The sequence below is a fragment of the Pleurodeles waltl genome, chromosome 4_2 (genome assembly GCF_031143425.1).
Source record: "Pleurodeles waltl isolate 20211129_DDA chromosome 4_2, aPleWal1.hap1.20221129, whole genome shotgun sequence".
Classification (NCBI taxonomy): Eukaryota; Metazoa; Chordata; class Amphibia; order Caudata; family Salamandridae; genus Pleurodeles; species Pleurodeles waltl.
This window is the reverse complement of record NC_090443.1, coordinates 987,204,126-987,219,152: the sequence shown is the minus strand read 5'-3', so window position 1 is coordinate 987,219,152 and position 15,027 is coordinate 987,204,126.

Sequence of the window (15,027 nt, the reverse complement as noted above, 5' to 3'; positions counted from 1 at the left end):
CCCAAATAACATCTCCCCCACCATCCCTTTGGAAGACGATAATAGGCATTATACCCACAAATGTAATATACACCTGGAATGACAGGGTCTAGTCCGTTCATCATGAATGTCCATTTGGCCTTAAAGATAAACGTATGTTTACACTCACTCGCTCCTACGAAAATGTTGTCATAATAAGATTCACCTCGATATATACAAAATTTCCCTACATGCCAAGCATCTAAAGCTATTCTCCCTTGTGTTTTTATTGCGGCAAAATCATAATGATCTACTGAAGTCCTCTTACTTAGCTCTTTTTCTAATTTCGCATTCATTTGTGCCCTTCTATCATCTGTGCGATCTAAAAAGGTTATCTCTACTGCAGAGAGCGAGCAGGTAAGGTTTTCCCTATGAGCGTGAGCCGTTTCAAAAGGTTGCATTGGCTCGAAAAATTCCCTCATTATTTTAGCATCCCAATCTTTAGCAATCTGGCTTAGTTGCGCTATTATAGGAACATATGCAAAGGTAACATCATAATTTGAGTAAAAATACTGTATGTTAGTTTGACCATAAAATCTAGACATTACTATACTACATGTAATCCCGTATGTAAGAGGCATGTGGTGATAAGTCACCCCTTCCTTTACTGATGTCGGTATCTGTGTACACACATAACAATCTTTCGCATCCATAGTCTCAACATATTCTGTTAGCAAGCGATAGAAAACATTATACGAAAGTTCCTTCTTATCATGCAAGTGTCTCTCATCTAATTCTAGTCTTTTCAGTGCAGTTAGTTCAGTGACAGTAACAGGAGCAAAAGTAGAAGCATCAATCCTCTCATTCTCACCCTTTCCATGCATTGCAAGCACTATTGCCATTATTATTAGTACACATGCAATTATCAAGCCTATACACGCATATTTACAATATTTCTTTCTACTGTTTTGCGTAGTCATGATCTGTATAGAATCAGAGAGCTAGAAGCACCTGTAAGGAAACTATTTAGCAATTCAGTTACAAAGCTGAACGAGCGCAACGTTCACACAGTCTTCTTCAAGAGGCCAGTCACTTATCGGTTAGCAGCATTTGTCTCAATTCGGCAATAACTTTTTTTTTCTTTTTTTTTTTTTCTCAAAGTTCAATCAATAACTCAGTCTTTTATCGGTTCAGCAAATGTCTCATCCGGTTTAGCAATGTCTCAGCTGGTTGTTTGTATCACGTTAAATTGTAGCAAGCAATGTCATTTATCACCCTTTCAATCAACACTGTCCATAAAACTTTTCTTTTCTATTGGTATCTCTTCTTCTTCGTTCTCGAGGCTAAGAGATACAAATTCGTCAGTCCAATCGTCATTGACTGCATATGCCCATTCTGGACCGGAATATCTCCTGTTCGGTATCCTTTTCCTTTTCAATTTTGCTTCTCTTTTTGATTCTGCCTCACTGGTACTTTCCTCTTTGGCCAAGTCTTTTCCTTCACTTGAGGTTGGTACCACGACAGACACTTCCTTTCTTTTCTCTTTCACTTTTGGCCTTTCTCCGTCGTTCAAATTTTCTCTAGTTCTTAGTTTTATTGGTGATATACTTAGTCTCCTCTTTGCACCGTGTCCATTTGATGGACCTGCGATCTTTTCTGTGGAAGCTTGAACTGTTTCATTCTGTTCTGCCTTGTCCCCTCCTTCTGGGGAATCAATCACGTCCTCTTTTTCTTTTTCTGTATCGTCTGCTTCTGGGAAAGCCCTCCTCTGATCAGGCTCTCCTGCTTTTTCACCTTTTTCGAGCCCTTCGTCACCGTTACTTTCGTCAGGCTCTTTATCACTTTCAGCTGCTTCAGGTTCTTTGTCACCTTCAGCTGCTTCAGGCTCTTTACTACCCTCAGCTGCTTCCGGTTCTTTGTCACCTTCAGCTGCTTCAGGCTCTTTACTACCCTCAGCTGCTTCAGGTTCTTTGTCACCTTCAGCTGCTTCGTTGCTGTCTGAACTTTCTCCTTGGTCTTCCCCAAGTGAGTCTGTTGCTTCGTCCTCAGAGAATGTTTCCCTCTCTTCTGTTCCTGCCTGTTCGCTTTCAGTTCGGTTTTGCTCTGTCTCAGCACTCAGCACTGTTTTATCAGGCACTGGCAGTTTCAGCGCTTCAACTTCCTCATCTGTGGGACACAACACTTTCTTTGTGTGACTGGCGTGAATCCAGTTGGGAACTCCCGCGCACTTCACAGCGGTAGTTGTCGTCAGGATCACTTGGAATGGGCCTTTCCAACGGGGTTCCAGACACGACTTCCTCACGTGCTTCTTTACCACGACCCAGTCACCTGCTTTCAGTGCGTGTCCTGGACCTTGGATCGGTGGCAAGGTGGTCGCTTCCACCTGGTGAGAGAAAGAGCGAACCACGTCAGCTAGACCCTTGCAGTAGTCTAACACCATATCATCTGTAATATTCAAAAGCGCGTTTGCGGGAACTGCAGGAAGTCTCATAGCCCTGCCCATGAGAATTTCGTGCGGAGACAATCCAGTCTTTCTATCAGGGGTGTTTCTCATTGACATTAGCACCAAGGGCAATGCGTCAGGCCATTTCAAATTTGTCGATGCACATATTTTCGCCATTCTTGATTTCAGTGTACCATTCATCTGCTCCACCAGTCCTGATGCTTCAGGGCGATAGCTACAATGCAGTTTTTGCTCAATGTTCAGCGCTGCGCAAAGTAACTTTATCACCTCGTTATTGAAGTGGCTTCCCCTATCTGATTCGAAAGAGATCGGGAATCCAAAACGTGGTATCAACTCTCTCAACAATAGCTTTGCAACTGTAAGGCTGTCATTTCTACGTGTGGGGTATGCCTCAATCCAGTGACTAAAAATGCACACAATCACCAACACATACTTTAGACCTCCATGCACAGGCATCTCAATGAAGTCCATCTGCATCCTACTAAATGGGCCACTGGCCCTGCCAATGTGGCTCGCGTTCACAACTGTTCCCTTTCCTGGGTTCATCTGCTGGCAAGTGACACATCGATGGCAAACTGCTTCTGCAGCTTGACGAAATCTGGGGTTAAACCAATCAGTTTTGAACAATCTTATCATGGCATCTCTCCCTAGGTGAGCCTGCCCATGATAGAACCGCGCAAGCTGTGATAAGAGACCATTTGGCAAAACAAATTTTCCCTCATTTGAAACCCATAACTCATCTGGTCTCTTTATACATTGTGATTTAATCCAGGAATCTCTTTCGTCCTCCCTGACGTTATTCTGTAATGCTTTTAGTTCATCTATTGTATCTACGACCTTCAAGGCAAATGCTTCAGCTGGTTCGAGTTCTGGTTCACTTATCGAATTCCATTCATCTCTGAGTAATATACAATTCAAGGCACAAAATCTTGCGACTTGATCCGCATATGCATTTCCCAGAGAAACATAGTCCTGTCCTATTGTATGAGCACTACACTTTACCACTGCAACTTCGGCTGGCATTTGAATGGCGTGTAACAATTCCCTTATTCTTTCTCCGTTTTTCACTGGGGATCCTGAAGAAGTCAGGAAACCTCTCTGTGACCATAGTTGTCCAAAGTCGTGCACAATCCCAAACCCGTACTGACTATCAGTGTAAATGGTGACTTTCATCAATGCAGACAGCTGACATGCTCTTGTAAGGGCTACAAGTTCTGCTACTTGTGCAGAATAGACTCCTTGAAGCCAGGACGCTTCCAAGACCCCTGTTACAGTACATACAGCATATCCTGCTTTCAAAATTCCCATCCCATCTCTTAGACATGAACCATCAACGAAAACAATTTGGTCATTTTCATCAAGCTTAGTATCCTTAATGTCAGGTCGAGGTTTTGTGCAAAATTCAGTCACCTGAAGGCAGTCATGCTCGACGTCTTCAGCGTTCTCAACTTCAGCATTTTCACCAGGAAGCAAGGTTGCTGGATTCAACGTAGTGCACCTTTTCAGCTGCACATTCGGTGAGCCCAGAATTATCGTTTCATACCTTGTGAGTCTTGCTCCAGTCATGTGTTGCGTTCGGGAGCGGGTCAAAAGTATCTCAACTGAGTGAGGGACCATGACTGTTACTGGGTGTCCCATCACTATTCCTTCACTCTGAGTGAGGCTGATACCAACTGCTGCTACGGCGCGCAAACACCCTGGAAGTGCTGCTGCGACCGGATCCAAAGTAGCTGAAAAATATGCTACTGGTCTATTTATGCCACCATGGGCTTGAGTCAAGACAGACAAAGAACATGCATCACGTTCATGACAAAACAATGTGAAAGGCTTTGTGTAGTCAGGCATACCTAAAGCTGTAGCCCTGCACATGCATTCTTTCAATTCAATAAAAGCATCCATCTCGTCTCCTTTCAGCTCAATTTGATCCAAGGCATCCTTCTGGGTCAGTTTCAGTAAAGGCTTTGCTAGAGTTGAGAAGTTGGGAATCCACTGACGACAGTAGCTCACCATTCCCAAAAACTTCCTCACCTCCCTCCTTGTCTTTGGTGGACTCATTTGAAGTACGCTTGTTATTCTTTCCTTCATTATTCTCCGTGACCCTTTCTCTATCTGGTGACCCAAGTATTTCACTTTCTTCTGACAGAACTGCAACTTGGAAGGAGACACCTTGTGTCCATTCCTTCCCAAATGGTTCAACAGAGCAATGGTGTCGGCTGTGCAGCCACTTTCTGTCTTTGAAGCAATAAGTAAGTCATCAATGTACTGTACTAGGGTTGACTCGAATGGCAATTCCAATGCTTCCAAATCTTTCTTTAGAATCTGATTGAATATTGACGGTGACTCAGAAAACCCTTGGGGAATTCGACACCAACTGTACACTCTGTCTAAGAATTTGAAACAAAAGAGAAATTGGCTGTCCTCATGAAGAGGCACCGAAAAGAATGCTTGTGACAGGTCGATGACTGAGAACCACTCGGCATCGCAAGGGACTTGAAACATTATCACAGCTGGATTTGGTACGACAGGGCAACACTTGACTATGATGTCATTTATTTTCCTCAAGTCCTGCACAATTCGGACCTTTCCACTTGGCTTTATTAGTCCCATGATTGGTGAATTACATGGACTGCTTAACACTTCTTTCAGTACTCCCTGCTTTACAAATTCGTCAATGAGTTGGGCAACTTTCATGAGGGTGTCTTGTGCCATGTGGTATTGTGGGGTCTGGGGAAAGGTTGCATTGGGTTTTACAGTCACTTTCACTGGTTCCACTCCTTTCATCAATCCCACCTCTTTCCCTGTCATATCCCACACTTCCTTTCCCGTAATTCAGCTGGAATATCTTCTTCAGTTATCATCGGGAAAAGACAAATCAGAGGATACTCTTCATCAACAGTTTCCATCTCATCCCCCTCTACACTGTCCTCTTCTTCCCCATCACTGCTCGTCTGAATTTTAATTCCATCGTTCGAACACATAATCGAACATCCCAACTTGCACAATAGGTCTCTCCCTAACAGTGCTATCGGGCTTGAGTCACATACCACAAATTTATGTAACCCTTGATAGTTACCAATGCTGACTGGTACCGGATCTGTAATTGGGTTTGTCAGGTGCCTGTTTGCTACTCCCACCACTTGAACTGTCCTCCCTGAGAGTGGCAAATTTGGTACTTCAATGCTCTTAACAGTTGAACGTGTGGCTCCTGTGTCAACCAAGAATGAGACACGATGACCCATTGCTCTTCCCTCCACGTACGGACCCTTTTGATCAACTTCCAAGGATGCTGCAAGCACACAATCTCCTTCCTCTCCTGAACTTTCACTCTCCCACACATTGTTTATTCCACTCTCACTGTGTAATGGGAACTGTTGTACGGTGCCATTTGTATTCATTACCTGACCCGAGACCTGTGGAGGAACCATCACTTGCTGCTGACTCATTGGTGCCAAAGGTATTTGCATTTGCTGATTAGGTACCATGGGAAACTGCTGTTGCATTGGCTGCATTTGCGTCATCTGCATACGGGGCATCTGCATCTGCTGCGGCTGCATAGGTTGTAGTCCCTGCAACTGATTTATGGTCTGAAAATTTGGGTTTGGACCTCTCATTTTCGGTCCCCTCATTGTCTGAAATGCATTGACATCATTGTTTTGCTGACCAACACCTGCACCTTCCTGCACCACCATCGGGCACTCGCGTTTCCAATGTCCGACAATTCCGCACACGTGACACGGCATCACCTTTTTCAATGCCTGCACACCATTCGGAGTCACAACAGTGTTCAAATCCGGACCATTATTTCCAAAACCTCCTCTGCCTCTGCCTCTCGCCTGTGGCTGAAACATCATATTTCCCTGCAACTGCGGCTGCGGTTGCGGTACCTGCTGTTGGAACCCTTGCAACCCTTGCAAACCTTGCAGACCTGTCTGAGCTGCTTTAAGTTGCATCATCATCACTTTCTCCTTCAACTTTTTCTGTTTCACTTCAATTTCGTCGCTACAGTATTTCGCATAATTCAACACCTCATCAATCGGTTTCGACTGCCAACAAATCAAATGCGACTTTATCATCTGACTTATCTCTGGTCTCAGCCCTTCCACAAATCTAAACACAAAATGAAGCATGTCCTTCGCCTCTATTGTTTCCGTGCCACTGTAGTTCTTGAACGCCTTCAACAATCTCTCATAGTAACTATGAATCGACTCTTTAGCCTCTTGGGCCGTTCGATCGATCTTCTGCCAATCCACATTTTTCGCGGCAACCTTCGTCTTCAAATGCTCAATTACCTTATAGTACAAACTCATCACCATAGGTGATGGTGCACCCGTATCCCTGTCTCTCTCTGGTTCACTTGTCGGCCAACCTACAGCTCTTTTGCAATCCTCCCACAAATCTGCCGGAACCACAATCTCAAAGAGAGTGTTCAGGTCTTCCCAGAGACATTTTGCAAGCTTCACAAACCTATCAGTCTGTTGATACCATTCAATCGGCTTCTCTCTCAGTTTGGGAAAATCATCCGTAAAAGACTGAATGTCGCTTCTGTGCCATGGTACATGTATTAATTTTCCCCCTGCTGTCTCCCTCATTGGTAACATGGTTACTGCATCACTACTCTGTGGTCTTTTCTCGTTGAGCTCTGGGACACTGTCTTTCCTCTTTTCCCTTCTCTTTACCCATCTGCTTTCCCATTTGTCTAAGCACCTCCACACTTGTGCACTCTGCAGCAATTCTCTAAGGTGCGCCTTCATGCCTGCTGACCTCATGTGTTCAAAATCTGTGGTCCCGAAATCCAACCTATAGCTCCTGCTCAAGTGTTTTGTTTTGTCTATATCAACCCCGTTTTTGTCAGCTATTTCCTGCAAGCTTTTATGTACCTTATTCACTTCTTTCGTAATCCTTGGACATAGGTATCTCAGCTCTTCTTCCGAGTAGGACTCTAACCTATTCACACCCATAGTCCCTTCCACCAATTCTTGTGCTTCCATGTTCAACCTGACCCTATTCAGATAGTCTTCTCCCTTCCCACTGGCTGAGCTTTGTGTGGAATTCAGACTGTTGAACCACTGTGTCAGCTGTTGCGCATTCAACCCCATCAGTGTAGCATTCACATCGACTGCCATCGATGGTTGCGGCAACTTTTCAGTGTTCGATGATAGTGGTATCATCAGTGGGGGACTCGACCTCACCAGTGTTGACTGAGCACATATGGGACTAAACTCCATCAAGGACCCAGATCCAGTTGGCTGAGCCGCTATCGGAGTTATCCCTGGAGTGTTTTCTATGCACCTCCTTTCTGTCCCATTCTGCAGTATTGATCCCTGGCCGCTCATACCCAAGTTAGGCTGACTGTACAAAGGTACCGGTGGACCTACAGTAATGGGTAGTGATATCGCATCTGGGTTCTGTCCATTTCCCATGTTCTGAGACATGTTCATTCCCAAACTATGGGTCATCATTGCCGGCATGCCCATCTGACTCCCCGTCATCTGAGCATGTGCGTTTCCCCCCTGTATCTGCTTTTGAGGCATCAAAAACTGGGTTGGTTCAGCTTGTGCCAGTGTTGGGTTGTGATCATTCTGTCCTCCCATTGTGGTTGGATCTAGAATCATTCCCGTACTGTTGTCACTGCTGTAGTACCTTGGGACCTGCGGCTGATAATTTTCTGCTGGTTTCAACATGGGCACATCTGGATATATTCTCCTAACCTGCGGTATCTGCGGGGTGAACAGTAAACTCGGGTCCTTAGATCCCGATGATGCTCCTGAACTCTGACTTTCACTGTTCTGTACCGATGCCGGAGGGGCAGAACTGGTACTTGGACCTTGTCCACTCTCTGCATAAGGTGGTGGACGGTCGTTCAGCAATTGCATTATTAACTCCTCATCCTCTAACTCCTCTTCTCTTCTCAACTTTTCCTCGTCCTCTCTATCCTTGGAACACCTCCTGTTTGTCTTACAGGTAGCTTTCTTACCTGTCTCCTCTTCTTCCTTAGTAATTGCGGGAAACAATTTTATCCCCTGCAATACATCTGACCTCCACACCTTCTGTGCATTATCCCACCTAGCGTCCGCTAGTGTCTTTTCTACCTTTCTTATCCTGGTCTCGAACTTATTTTGCTGTTGCTGTCTAGCCATCAGTTCCCAAATTGCTAGAGCCTCAAACTGTGCTGGCCTTGGAGGTACCTTCATGTCGTACATCGCGAATCTCAAATTCTCTAGGATCCTTATATTGAATGTCCCATGGATCGGGAACGCTACGCTCCCATGTTTCTCTGTCAGTTTGTGCCATTGCTTTAGCCAAAGGCACGGAGCTACCCCTTTTTCCTCCATTACAATGTAAGCTGGTGTACCTTTGGGTGGCGTCTCCTCTCCTACGCTCGCTTTAATGTAAGACTCCCCCTTCATCGCACTCCTTAATGCTTTAAAAAATTTCATTTTCTCGTCTTTTATTTCACAAAGTTTGTAATCAATAAGTGACTTTAATTCCCGGAATACTCTTCGCTTGCCTTTCCCCTTCCAATCGAGCCCCACGGACTGCGTCCAATCCGTGCGCGACCCTTTTCTACACCCAACCTATCCCAGCGCGGCTCCTAGTGACGTCACACACTGCGGCTGACAAAGCCTTGCGGTTTGTCCTCCTTCACTCAGCTCCTCTCGTAACAACTTCTTGCATGTATCGCGAGCTACCAAAAATTATAATAAAACAGATCTGTCGATTTACTACAGGAAGGGTAACACAATCGCTTCAGGACCTTAGGGATTTTTCACTAGCCTCGGCAGTTATTCCATCTTTCTCGGTCCCCACTTTCGCAAGTAAATCTGACCCGCAGACCTACTCTCAACTTGTCAATGATCTATTCTAGTGCACTTAGAATTTTTGTCAAAGCCCGAAGTCGAAGTTTTCTTTCACTCTCTTAACACACGTACCGACTCGTTGACCACGCCCGATCAACCTATTAAACCGACCAGACCACAACATAAAACAAGTGTCTCATACACTTTTCAACATACTCCGGAGTCTCTTGACCTCGCAGGGCCCGTCTCAACAACAACAACCACGTGGACCTTTTTATGCACAAAGCGCCACATGCACATGAAGTTCGACGACTTCCCTACTCTCACACTCGGAGTCGCACCTCCGCTATTTTTCTATGAAGTTCGACGACTTCCCTACTTCTACACTCGGAGTCGCACCTCCGCTATCCTCTAAAATCCTCGCAACCTTTTCACACAATCTGCGGCAATAAGCTGTGCAAGCGCAAAACCCTAACTTCACTCATACCATCACTAGTACCGCCAACGCTGATCTCACACCTCCATTCTCTTCATTCGCAAGCTCCGAGATCCCGGGAAAGTTGCGGTGGACTTAGCCCATCATCATTCTCTCAATCTGTTTTATCCAAGAAAAATCTAATTCAACTTCTCGAGTGGGGTCTCAAAGGGTGTAACCGTTAATTCAACACCATGTACTTTAAGAGTACGGGGTCCCAAAAGGCGAAACCGTCCTCTGCTACCATCTACTGATAGAGCGTTCCGTACTAATAATTTACCTGTATTTGGACGCTCTTTAGGCCGATGAATCTTTTGGCTAAGTGGGACTCTCCTCACTCTATATCGGTCAATTTAATCAAATCAATAATCAATAACGAACATAAGCAATACCCTGATCAACATAACACTTAACAATTAATCCAGAATACATTTCGGCGAACCCTGACCTTTCAGTCAGGAATAACCACACCAGTTTATTCAAAGTTAGTGAATTTATTTCCCTATATTAACAAAGCTAGCACAATATAGATGTGTCTCAACACCAAATGATAAACATAAATGAACATTAATAGCTGTCCATAACGACGAAACAGATGCAATCTATGCAGCATTTGAATAACAAGGCATTCGATAATAGCAATGCAAATCACTAATAGTATTATCTGTAATGAACTAATTGCATACATTTAGTCAGCATAACAAGGTCTCAAATTGCATCGTGCAACAAAAGGAATCCTCATCTAACCTCAAATTAGCATCGGCATGTGGGACTTCATGCAAAACAATTTAGCAACATTAATTTGGAAAACTCCTAGCTAGGGCCCTTGTCAAAATCAGCAGTTGGTTACCTATAAGAAACACAATGCAATTGTACAATTTCCTTTCATATTTACCAATTACAATCAGCATTCAAGGAAGTCTTCGTCCAACAGGTACCGTTTCTCGATCAGCATGGGACGGGGCAAAGGGGCAGGGGTGGACGGGGCAATTGCCTCACGGCCGCAAAATAAAACTACTACTTCATGCAAAGGGATCAAAGTTAAAGTCTCTAGGGCCAGAATCATATAAAGTCTCTTTCTCTCGATTAGAGAAAGCAACAAAGTCTCTTTCAAAATGGCGTCGCAGCAAGGTGGGCCATAATAGCTGCAATGTCCTGCAAAATGGCTGGTAACGGCAATAATGGCTGCAATGGCTGGTAATGGCTACTTTCTTCTCGTGCACCTGGTTTAAATAGACAACAGTTCAAATCCAGTAGGGTCTTCCATTGGAGGGTTCATAGGTTAGCTTCAAATTGTCCAATCAAAAACAACAGTTCTCAAGCTTTTACTTAAGCATACATTATCCTTGGAGACGGGTACGCAAGTTGCAACATTTTATACCAATTAACTCACTTTCAGAGCTTCCATTGTCCGCACCTGCAGATCGACCTTGGAGCAAAAAAGAAAAATGCCAAGCTGGCACGAAACCTTAAGATAAGCATGTGAACGATCTCAGTGGAAAAGTACAGCTTCAAGCAAAATACACGTTTATTAGCACATTGGAAAAATACGAGCATCTAAACCGTGAGACCAGGCAACTAGGCCAAAGCCTCCACTAAAGTTATGCTAAGCTAAAGCATTTCAAACAAGCAAATCCTAGCACACGTTTACGATTATGTCGGATTAGTGCAATTCTAATACATCACGTTATATAAAGCACGCTTATAATGTTGGCAAACTACTCTGGGGGCACATTTTGTCCCCGTACAATCTTTATTAGTTCGGTTAAAGTCATACATGATTATTTCACACTACGTTTATGCGCTAATAAATGTAAAACCTTCATTTCAGCTTCATCAATCCCATAGTGCAACATCCACCCACCCCACTACCTAGAGTGGTTAGAGCATGTAGAAAGACCCAGACTAAACGTGGGGGTGCTCGGCCCGCAAAAAAAACATTAGTTAGCCCCCTCAAGAATCCAGATAAGGATGAGGATAATACGGCAAATATCGACGACGTTAAACTAGATGTAGAAAAAACAAAAAACTTAGTAAGTATTATTGTCTTAAAGATTAAGGGTATTGTCAAACCTCTTATGGTAAAAATTGATCAGCTAACCGCGGAGGTTAATAGATTAGGCGATCTCCTCAAAAAAACACTGGTGGAAGCAGATAGTGTGTCAGCCCCAATAACAATAAGCAATCATGATACTCAAGTTGCTCCTCCCGGTGATGTTACAGGTTTAGATATTAGTAGGAGTGTTGTACAGAACTACCCGACAGCACAGTCCTTAGCCTGTAATGATAGCCAGGTTGTTTTAATACCTGATAGAAAAGAGGATTGGACTGAGGTAAGGCGAAGGCGCGCCATTAATCTCCCTCCTGACTGCGCACCATATGTGGTAGTTTTAGCTAATGTTCCCCCTGTTGCAAAGGGGAATCATCAGGAAACCCACGAGTCTTTAAAAAATAAAACCGTTTCCTGGATGCACAGGTATTGTGGATTCCCAACTGAACTTTCAGATCAAGTTCTGACTACCAGAAGGGTAAATTGGATAGGGAGCTCTAAGAAAAGTTTTAGTGGTGACTGTGTCATTATAAACTTTAAACACCCTCAACATGCTGCCACTGTATTATTAAGAGCTGCCTTATTACCAATTACTGATAATAATGTGTGTGCCTGCTCGCTTGCTTTCTTTTACAGCCATCATAATAATGCCCCTTATGGGAGTAGAGGAAGTAGATTATGCCCTGCTACGCACAGGCTATACCCTGATATTTCAATGCAAAACCGGTTTCAACCCCTAAGTTCTCTGGATGCAAATGATTGACTTAATGAGGGAGGGCAGTTCTTACCCCAGGTGATTATTATTCCCTGTGTGGATATTGGTATAGACAATACCATGGCCCAAGAGATGCCCAACAACACAGAAATTGAATTGGCGGTGGATATAAGGGCACCGTCCGACTGTGGGGACATAAGCAATTCAAACCAGAATGCGAATTGGGGACGAAACAATGGTATGGTGCCTGATAGTAATTGTGTTAGGGGTAAGGATACTATTACTTGTTGGAATGTGGCAGGGCTGAAATCGAAGGAGAGGGATCCGGGATGGTTAACGTTTGTTAATGCCCATGACATTTTATGTCTTCAAGAAACATGGTGTAAAGATGAAGTTAACTATGAGGGATTTGTTTCTTACAATTTACCGGCGTTGGGAGGTGGTATAGGTAGAGCGAAAGGCGGTCTCCTTATACTTGTAACGATCTGTCGTCCTATTGTGGTTAAAAAGTATATACCTGTAGGGGACCTTGTGCAGATCCTCTGGCTTGTGGATGACAAAGGGTTTGTGGGGTTACTAACAGTGCCGGCTGGGATGTCCCGCATTTTGGACATAATAGTTATGGGGAAGCACTGCATAAGTTCATGGGCTGCTCTGACCTGGAAATAGTGGAGTGCTGTAAAGATGTTAATGGTTTACCCATTCCCACTTTTAAAAATTGGCACACCAGCTCGGTCATTGACCATGTGATCACATCTTCTAATATTAGTTCTTACTGTGATCCACCAAGAATTGAAGTAACTACCCTAAGTGACCACAACCGTATTATTCTGGACACTACCCTTTGGGCCGGTAGTTCGGTGGATGTGGGAATTATTATTTCTAATGTAGAACCACATAGGACTAACGGTGTAAGGCTAAGATGGATTGGTGAAAGAGCCGATGATTTAACTAGCTCCATAATTAATGAGAGCCTGCTGGACATTGCTTCTATTTTAAAAAATAGTTCTGACTCTGAGAGGGTTTTATATTGTTTTAACCAAATTAATAAAGCTATTGATGCCAAGTTTACCAGTCGCAATAGTAGGCAAAGTAGGAACGGACCGAGATGGTTTAATCACCTTTGCACTTCCGCACTAACTGGCCTCAAGCAGGCTTTAGCAGCGAGGCCCAGGGACAAAAAACTGGTAAATAAATTAAGAATGGAATATAAATGTGCGCTCAAACAGAGGAAGGGTGAACTGCAGCAACAGGCTTGGGATTCCCTCAACCAAACTGCTGAATTATCAAATTGTACATTATTTTGGGCCACGGTCAACTCGCCTTTTCTAAGGGATGAAAAAACACCACAGTTGACTTCTAATGTTTCTAGCGAGGGTTGGATTGCACATTTCTCCAGCATTTTTGACTCTGATAAAGACAATGATCCTAGTCCCAATAAGTGGCCTACTCTGCCTTTGGATATATCCGTTAGTGAGGTCAAATATGGTATACGGGCTAGCAAAGGAGGGAAAGCTCAGGGCCCGGACGGGGTACCTATAGACGTTTATAAAGCTGCGCCAGATGTCTGGGGCCCCCTTTTAACCATTGTTTTTAATGTTGCCGTGTGTGCCAAGGCCCCTGTAACTTGGGGTGAATCAATCATTGTGCCAATTCATAAAAAGTGAAGTAGATCTGATGCTAAGAATTACCGCCCGATCTCTCTCCTTGACTCTTCAGTCAAGGTTATGAGTAGAGTGATGTTAGTAAGATTAGAGGAATGGGCTGAGCAGGATAGCATACTGGCTGATAGCCAGTATGGTTTTAGGAAGGGACGAGGTACGCTCGACCAGTGCATCAATCTTGATCTACTGATCGGGAAGTATACTGAAGCGAAACCCGGTTCCCTGTATCTTTGTTTTGCTGACCTGAGCAGCGCATTCGATATGGTAGATCATTCCATTTTATGGCCAACTCTGTTAAATTTAGGAGCCCCAGAAGGCATAATCTTTTTCCTCGCTAGGTTATACGATAAATTGAAAACCAACGTACGTTTTGGAACCAGAGGAGAATGTACTCCAAAAATCTGTGTTACACGAGGAATTAGACAGGGTTGTGTTTTGGCACCTCTCTTATTTATTTTATTTATTAATGGAATTGATGATATTTTAAAAAAGGTTAATGCTGATGCTCCTCAGATCAACGGTGTTCCGGTGCCGGTGTTACTATATGCCGACGACGCTGTTTTACTCTCTCGAACACCTGTCGGATTACAACGACTAATGGATAGTTTTTCCTCCTTTATTAAAGATAGAAAACTAGTAATTAATAAGGGAAAAACGCATACCATGACCTGCGGAGCTAAAGCCAAAACGTTAAATGCCTTCTTTATAGACGGCGAAAAGGTGCAACAGGTGGATACATTTTGTTACCTAGGTATTACCTTCTCTAACGACAGGAAATGGAACAATGAATTTAATAACATCCGGAATAAAATGGCAAAAAATGCTTATGGTATTTATAGATTTGCTGCAAAAGTTGGGGATCGTCGAACCAGGGATATGCTCAAGATTTACCAAGCTAGATGTG